Genomic DNA, 6,269 nt, shown 5'->3' with positions numbered 1-6,269 from the left:
GAGAGGCCCGCGTACCGCAAAAAAAAAAAAAAAAAAAAAAAGAGAGAGAAATATTTATTGAGCATGTATACTGTGCCGGGCATTTTGGGGGAAGTAATCAGAATCCCCACCTTCGTGGAGCTTATATTCTACTTGGAAAGATGGGCACAAACAGGCAAATAATATTTATAGATTGTGATGAGCGTTACGCTACATATAAACGGGGTGCTGCTCTATAACATAACTGTGTGGAGGGTAGGTCTTACCTTTAGGAAAGAGTCATGGAGCGCTCTGAAGGAAATGTGTTTCAGCTGAGAATTAAAGGCTGTGACTTATCCAGCCGTGAGAAATGCAAAGGGGGTGACATTTCAGGCAGAAGATACAGGCAGTGAAAAGGCCCTGAGGCAGGAGTGAGCTTGGCATGTTCTAGTTCTAAAAAGGGACACTCAGCCAGCGTGGCTGGAGCAGAGAAGGCTGGTCAGAACTTAGCACGAGGGCTTCCCTGGTGGCGCAGTGGTTAAGAATCCGCCTGCCAATGCAGGGGATACGGGTTCCAGCCCTGGTCTGGGAAGATCCCACATGCCGTGGAGCAAGTAAGCCTGTGAGCCACAACTACTGAGCCTGTGCTCTAGAGCCCGCGAACCACAACTACTGAGCCCACAAGCCACAACTACTGAAGCCTGCACGCCTAGAGCCTGTGCTCCGCAACAAGAGAAGCCACCACAACGAGAAGCCCCCGCACCACAACCAAGAGAAGCCCCCGCTCGCCACAACTAGAGAGACGCCCGCGCACAGCAATGAAGTCCCAACGCAGCCAAAAATAAAATAAATTTAAAAAAAATAATGATAATAACTTAGCATGAAAAGAGAGGTCAGGCCTCACAGAACTTTGCAAGCCACAGTAAGAAATCTGAAGCTTTGTCTAAGCGGGGAAAAAAGCAGTGCAGTGTGGAAAACGAAGTCATTAACACTGATAAGGGAGCCACGCAAATTCCTAAGTCTTATCTTGTGGCTTTTCACATCTCGCATTTCAGTGTTTTTCCTTGCACGTGAAAAACCAGTAGGCGGGGAATATCTTTTACAGCTGCTGTTGTCAGATTCTGCAGTGTTTCCCCTCCTCTTCACAAAGATTGTGCAACGTCCATTAAAGCAAGGAAGAGGGGCAGGGCTGAGGAGGGGGCGGCCCTCAGCCTCCACAGGTATCCCCCAACCTGAGCCACCAAAATTCCTCACCCAGCTTATCACAATCGCCCCCTAAATGATGACCCTACTTCTGGCTCATGCACCACGTCAACCATGTGGTCTCAACACGCCAGACAGAGGGATCCTTTAAAAATAGGATTGCCAGGGCTTCCCTGGTGGCGCAGCGGTTGAGAGTCCGCCTGCCGACGCAGGGGACGCGGGTTCGCGCCCCGGTCCGGGAGGATCCCACGTGCCGCGGAGCGGCTGGGCCCGTGAGCCGTGGCCGCTGAGCCTGCGCGTCCGGAGCCTGTGCTCCGCGGCGGGAGAGGCCACAGCAGTGAAAGGCCCGCGTACCGAGGAAAAAAAAAAAAAAGGATTGCCAGATTTAGCACATTAAAATCCAGAAAGCCCAGTTAAACTTACATTTCAGATCATCAACAACAAAATTTTGGCCTGAGTACGTCCCTTGTAGTTTTAGGGAGATATTTATACTAAAAAAATATTCACTGTTTACCTGAAATTCAAAATTAACCGGGGGGGTCTTCCCTGGTGGCGCAGTGGTTAAGAATCCGCCTGCCAATGCAGGGGACACGGGTTCGAGCCCTGGTCCGGGAAGATCCCACATGCCGCGGAGCAACTAAGCCCGTGCGCCACAACTACTGAGCCTGCGCTCTAGGGCCCGCGAGCCACAACTACTGAAGCCTGTGCGCCTAGAGCCCGTGCTCCGCAACAGGAGAAGCCACCGCAATGAGAAGCCCGCGCACCACAATGAAGAGTAGCCCCCTCTCGCCACAACTAAAAAAGAAAGCCCGTGCATAGCAACAAAGACCCAATGCAGCCCAAAATTAATTAATTAATTAATTGAAAATTAACTGGGAAGCCTATATTTAATCAGGCAAGCCTATTTTTTAAAAGTTATTTATTTATTTTGGCCAGGCCGAGTGGCTTGCAGGGTCTTAGTTCCCCTACCAGGGATTGAACCTGGGCCCTCGGCAGTGAAAGCATGGAGTCCTAACCACTGGACCGCCAGGGAATTCCTGGGGCAACCCTATTTTAAAACCTAAGTCAGATCATGCCCCAAACTCTGAAACAGCTCCCTATTTTACTCAGAGAAAAAGAACAACCCGAATTCCTTAGAATGAATAAAAGTATCTTTAAAAGCCTCATTCCCCACTTTTTTTAAATTTTTCTTATAGCCTCATCTCCTGCTTCTCCAACCACAGTGGCTTCCTAGGTCACTCCTTAAACACACAAGACGCATTTCTGCCTTTGGTCTTTGAGCTGGCTGTTTCCTCTTTTCTAAAATGTTCTGCCTCCAGATAAAGGTATAACTAACTTTCTCACTTCCTTCAAGTCTTTGCTCAGCTATTGTAACCTAGCAGGACGCTATGGGGCCTTCCCGGGACAGGGCTTCCCCCATATCTTCTGCTTTAGTTCCTCTCTGAAGTACCGAGATAACGGTATCTGATGTACATTGCCTGAGATGTTGTTTGTTTTTTGCTTTTTAAAATTTATTTTATTTATTTATTATTTTTGGCTGCGTTGGGTCTTCGTTGCTGCGCATGGGTTTTCTCTAGTTGCAGCGAGCCGGGGCTACTCTTCGTTGCAGTGCGCGGGCTTCTCATCACGGTGGCTTCTCTTGTTGCGGAGCACGGGCTCTAGGCGCGTGGGCTTCAGTAGTTGTGGCATGTGGGCTCAGTAGTTGTGGCTTGCGGGCTTTAGAGCGCAGGCTCAGTAGTTGTGGCGCGTGGGCTTAGTTGCTCCGCGGCATGTGGGATCTTCCCGGACCAGGGCTCGAACCCGTGTCCCCTACACTGGCAGGCAGATTCTTAACCACTGCGCCATCAGGGAAGTCCTGGTTGAAGAATCCTGTGATGAGACTGTTATTCTGGATAATCCAGAAGGGCCCAAAGCAATCACAAGAGTCCTTATAAGAGAGAAGCAGGACTGTCAGAGTCAGAGAAGGAGATGTGAGAACAAAAGAAGATTTTAGATTTCCACGAGCCAAGGAATGGCAGCAGCCTCTAGAAAGAGTGAAAAAGGCAAGGAATGAATTCTCCCCTCGAGCCTCCAGCAAGGAACACAGCCCTGCCACACTGTGCTTTTAGCCCAGTGAGACCCACTTTGGACTTCTGCCCTCCAGAAGGCTGAATGACTTAAAGAATGCTTTCAGTCATTAAGTTTGTGCCTATTTGTTACAGCAGCAGTCGGAAGCTTATACACTGTCCTACTGAAATTTGCAACACCTTCCAGCCATTCCGATCCTCCCTTCCTTGCATCTTTTCTGATCCGTTTCTTACCTTGCATCTTCTAATCTTTCTAGTCTTCCACTTTCCAGCTTCTACAATAGAGAAATATATAGGAGGTAAGAGTTATGGCTGGGGTCGAGTGAACCAACCTACAGGTTCTGCTAAAGAGGATGGTGCGGATCCTTGGTACCACTATCCTTCCTCTAGGTGCTGAGAAAGGGAGTATGTTCCCTGAGGAACTACAGTCAACCAGGCAATGAAGAGGAAGGATGTTCACTTGCTCTTATGGCACCATCTCGGGGCTCCTCCAGGGAGACAAAGAGAGTCCGGTGAGGAATGCTGGAATGCTGGAAGGAAACTGGCACCTGGGGGGATAAAGTGGATATCAAAGCGTCTACCTTCTTCCAAGGTAGCTGATGAGATATATGGTCTCTCTCCAGCTACAGAGCCCTAGAGAAGACCACAGTCCCCCAGTCAACTTTGGCCCCTTCACGTGCCCTGTACTGAAATGAGACATCTCGTGCTTTTTTCTTTCCCCTGATTCTCTCTTCTCCTCTAATAAGACTCCAGGCTATCAAAAGGTAAGTGTGGCAAATTAAAGAGTATTCTCAGAGGCATCCTCTTTACCTGTACCCATGGGCTTTTGGTGCCTTACCACGTTCTGTCCCTTGGCAGGGTGATTCTATCAGCTAGGCTGAGCTCAGTTGCAAGGAACCGATTACCTAACTCTGGCTTAAGCAATAAAGATAATTAATCGTCTTGCCCAACAGGAAGGTTTTATACAAACACTCGAGGCATGCCAATAAGGACCAAGCCCTTTCTATTTTACCACTCTGACATCTTTAATGTTTGGCTTGTTGCCTCCAGATCGTATAATGGCTGGGGCAGCTCCAAGCATCTTGTCCTAGCACAAACACGTTCGAGCGTAAAAGAGCATCCCTCCTTGCGTTCTGTGTCCTTATCAGGGAGAAATATCCACCCCAGAATCCCAGCTGGCTTCTTTTCATTTCCTCATCTGTTAGGTAGAATAATAGTAGGAGCATCTCCTAGGGTTGTGAGGCTTAAGTGTGTTCATGCAGAACACTTAGGACAGTGCCTGGAACAGATGAGGTACTGAGCAAATGTTAGCTGTTATTATTATCAGTAATAGTAGTCATAGTAAAAGAAGAGGAAGAAGGAGGAGGAAGAGGGAAGGAGGAGAGGGGAAGGAAGAAAAGGAGAAGAGGGAAGAGAAGATGAGAAGCAGACGAGAAAAGAAAGACATGGACTATGTCCAGAAGCTCTGGGGAGCAGGGCTGAGAAATTCCTCCATCTGACTCTCAGGGTGGCCCTTGTCAGTCTCCTCCCATTTTGCCTCAAATAGGTCCAATCCTGCCTACGTTCCTCCTCTTAGGGAACCACTGAGGGATCTGCTCCTGTCTACCCTAACACCTCTGTTGCTAGGCAACCTTCTACTACATCTCCGGCACTCAACTTTCACGGAGCATTGGGCCTCTGTCCAATCGTGGCTAAAGTCAGAGTCTGGTGCCTGTCGGAGGACAAGGTGAGGAAAGAGAGATTATATGAGAGATCATAACATTAAAATAGCTGCTGCTTAAACACTTACTATATACTTATTATATAAACACATTATAGAGCACTATGTACTATGACCATCACTAGTTAACATTTACAGAACACTTACTATTGAGAGGTCTTCGACTGAAAACTTTACATGGATTAACTCACGAACGCCCCCAACAACCCTATAAAGTAGGTAACATTATTATCCCTACTTAAGAGATGAGAAAACTGAGGCACAGGGAGGTGAAGCAACTTGCCCAAGAACATACAGCCAGGAAGCGTGACTCCTGCACGAGGCGGGGACCAGTTCCTCTTCTCTCCTCACCACAAGCCTGACCAGGTCTCTCTGCAAGAGAGAGGGTAAGTCCTCCCTCCCAATCCCTCTCTGTGAAGAAACACAAAGCCATGCATAAATTGACATGCAAAAAAGAAGCAGAAAGACATCACACAAATCATTTAGATGCAAACCCAGAGACAGGCACCAATACACAGAGATACAGCAAAGCACAGATGGACACAATTGCATAGACACAGATAGAGACCCACAGAGAAACAGCTACACAAAAATATGAGCGTTTTCAACACGACAGTACACACACACACACACACGCACACGCACGCACACGCACAGACACAGAGACCCACAGAGAAACAGCTACACAAAAATATGAGCGTTTTCAACACGACAGTACACACACACACACGCACACGCACGCACACGCACAGACACGCAGAAAAATACAGAAACAGAGATGCGCGTGCACAGAGAAATTTACACACACAACACCTTGCACATGTGCGCACACAAACAGCATGTACGCACAACAGAAACAAAAGCACAACCCCAAGACAACTGCAGAGGTGACGGAGACAGAGCCAGGCGTGACCCAAGAAAGGCAGGGACCAGATGAGCCCCTCAGAGCCATTGTCTCGGGAGCCAACCTCCCTAAACAAGACCAGAGGTCAGAACCTCACCCAGACGCAGCCTGCAGAATGTTTTCATACAGCCACAAGCAAAGACTGGTTTGTATAAGTTTAAATGGGGTTTCGCTGGGTGGTGCTGGTGCAGGGACTCCCCGTGAGTTTGCATACAGGCTGTTTCTTGGTCAGGGATGTGGGGTCCAAAGGTCTGATGGGAGCCAGAGGAGTTACTCCCAAGCTCACTCCCACAGCTGCTGGCAGGAGGCCTTGGTCTCCAGCCCTGTGGGCTCGCCATGGGGCTGCTCATGACATGTTTTCCCCCAGAGTCCGACAGAGAGAGAGAGAGGGAGAGGGAGAGGGAGAGGGAGAGGGAGA

General features: G+C 48.8%; 1 long non-coding RNA gene across 2 annotated transcripts in view; it reads right to left on the bottom strand.

Moving 5' to 3' along the window:
• The window catches only part of LOC114484037 (uncharacterized), a 24,320-nt gene extending 18,899 nt beyond the window's left edge, over positions 1-5,421 (bottom strand). For both annotated transcript variants that reach the window (XR_008615576.1, XR_008615575.1), the window contains exon 1: positions 3,462-5,421. This is a non-coding gene — a long non-coding RNA (uncharacterized lncRNA). The remainder of the gene's footprint in view (positions 1-3,461) is intronic.
• Between the last annotated feature and the right edge of the window lie 848 nt (positions 5,422-6,269).

This window comes from Physeter macrocephalus, chromosome 17 (assembly GCF_002837175.3).
Source record: "Physeter macrocephalus isolate SW-GA chromosome 17, ASM283717v5, whole genome shotgun sequence".
Classification (NCBI taxonomy): domain Eukaryota; kingdom Metazoa; phylum Chordata; class Mammalia; order Artiodactyla; family Physeteridae; genus Physeter; species Physeter macrocephalus.
Note: the sequence above shows the minus strand (reverse complement) of the source record. Positions and strands in the feature narration are given on the sequence as shown.